Here is a 2,213-nt window from a genome sequence, read left to right as displayed (position 1 = left end):
GATATGCTTGAACTATTTAATTGTATGGTATATGGATTATGTGCCTATAACCTGTTTAAAATATGATTCTTAACAGCAATTTATGAATAAAAAAGTTCTTGTTCTGCTTTGTCCTTAATTATATCCACATACACAAACAAAAACTAACTCACTGCCATCAAGTCGATGCAGATTCATAGCAACCCTACAGGGCAGGGAAGGGCGGCCCCAGAGAATTTCCTAGACTGTAACTATTTACAGACTGGTGTTGAAAGCTTGTCTTTCTGTCCCAGAGTGGCTGGTGGTTTTGAACTGTGGGCCTTGAGGATCCTAGCCTAATGACAAATGGCTATGCTACCAGGATTCCAATTATATCCTATTAAGACTACATTAGTCAAATCAGTAGTGTATTTTTAAATCACTTGAAAAAATCAAGGAGCCCAAGTGGCTGGTGGTTCAGTGCTTGGCTGATAACTAAAAGGCTGTCAGTTCCGACCTATGGACGAAAGACGTGGCCATTTGCTTCTGTAAAGGTAACAGCTCTGAAAGTTCTGTGGGGATATACTAACCTGGCAGGGGAGACACCATGATCACGAAGGTGGTTTTCCCAGGGCGAGGCTCATCCATTGCACTCCAGAGGTGCTGACCCCTGTGATTTCCCCAAATGTGGGAAACTCAACTGCGTAATTTGTGGTAGTGGGGACTGCGTTTGCGCTCTCCCCTGAACAAAAAAAGAAGAAAGTTCTGTGGGGTTTTACTGGCTCTCAGAATCGCCCTGAGTGGGAGCCAACTGAATGACGATGAGGTGGTTTCGTTTGTTTTGGGAAAAGCCTTTCTGTCGGGTTAGCCAACTGGGTATGCTGTCAGGTGTCTTCCTTTCACTGAACTTCTGACTTTCAAGGAATTGTTTCCCCCCAATTAATTGCATTTTATGAGTCTGTAAGGTATTTCTTGAGTTTCAAAGTCAAATCAGCAAAACAAGATACAGCCCTCCCCTGCCCCCCAATCAAGTTCCTATTTTGTCCTCTCTCTCAGGACTGTTTGTTTATATTTAAATCTCTAATCCATTTGGAAAACAGTCCAGTGTCCATTGTGACAAATGACATTGATGCTACCTTTAAAATCTACCTATCCAACTATTCTAATACCACCTAGGAAACAGCTCATCTTTTTGCCACTAATTTGAGATGTGCCTTTTTATACATTACATTTTCATTTGCACGCGAGTTTCCCCCTGTATTCCAATTCTGTTCCACGGTTAATCCTCCTATACACGTGCCAACAATGCGTTGTTTTATTCTAGTATTTGCGAGGGTCGGTGCTTTCTCGGTGTGCCTTTTCTTGGTTCAGTTTCCCCAACTTTCTTGCTGATTTGCTTTTCTGAAGAGCGGGTCTAGCTCCAGAAAGGGAGCTAGTGCTATCGCAAGCGGATGGATACCTTTAGCGCCTTTTTAAAAAAAATACAAGAACATCATATGTGCTTCGCTTTGTTTCAGGCATACCTTTGTGTCTTTCAGAAGGTTTCCTGCTTTTCCTCAGAGATGTTGGATATTTTATGGTTGAATTCTTCCAAATTTCTCGCCACAGATAAGTGAGTGATGTCAGTGCTGCGTTTGTTTGCGGAAGCATCGCCATTTGTGTTCTCTCACGGCTTAGAGCCTCGTTTTTGCCGATGGCTTCAGGGTAGCGTGGCCTTCTTCCTTCAGTACCATTTGTTCTTGATCATATGCTACCTCCTGAAGTGATTAAACATTGATTCATTCTTTTTTTGCACAAGGATTCTGTGCATTCCTTCCATCTTCTTTTGGAGCTTCCTGCAGTGTCCAGGTGTTTTTCAATATTGCTCAAAGCTTGGTTTTTTTTTTCTTTAGTTTTTCCAGCTTGAGGAATTCTAAGCACGTCCTTCTTTTTTTAGTTTCTAACCCTCAGTTTTTGCACATTTCACTATAATACTGTATCTTGTTGAGCTGCCTTTTGAAATCTTCCTTTTAGCTGTTTTGCCTTGTTATTTTGTCCGTTCGCTTTAGCTACTCCATGTTCAAAAGTAAAGTTCAGAGTCTATTCCGACATCTCATTTGGAAGACAACTGAGCGAGAGAATCCCCATTCAAAGGAAAGTGACAAAAAGTGGAAAGACTCTAACAACATCACTGATATCACACACAGGCAAATTGTGCTGAAGACCAGCAGGGAGAGGCCAGAAATTCAAGCCAGATTCTGAATAAATCGTGGATT

The 2,213-nt window shown here is 41.7% G+C and overlaps 1 non-coding gene across 1 annotated transcript; it reads left to right on the top strand.

Annotated features, from left to right (window-relative positions):
* Positions 1–540: 540 nt before the first annotated feature.
* LOC142431178 (U1 spliceosomal RNA) lies at positions 541–703 on the top strand. The gene has a single exon (XR_012780726.1). It is a non-coding gene; the product is annotated as a U1 spliceosomal RNA (small nuclear RNA).
* The last annotated feature ends 1,510 nt before the right edge of the window (positions 704–2,213 follow it).

This window comes from Tenrec ecaudatus, chromosome 17, assembly GCF_050624435.1.
Source record: "Tenrec ecaudatus isolate mTenEca1 chromosome 17, mTenEca1.hap1, whole genome shotgun sequence".
In the NCBI taxonomy this organism is placed as follows: domain Eukaryota; kingdom Metazoa; phylum Chordata; class Mammalia; order Afrosoricida; family Tenrecidae; genus Tenrec; species Tenrec ecaudatus.
This window is presented reverse-complemented; position numbering and strand designations above follow the sequence as displayed.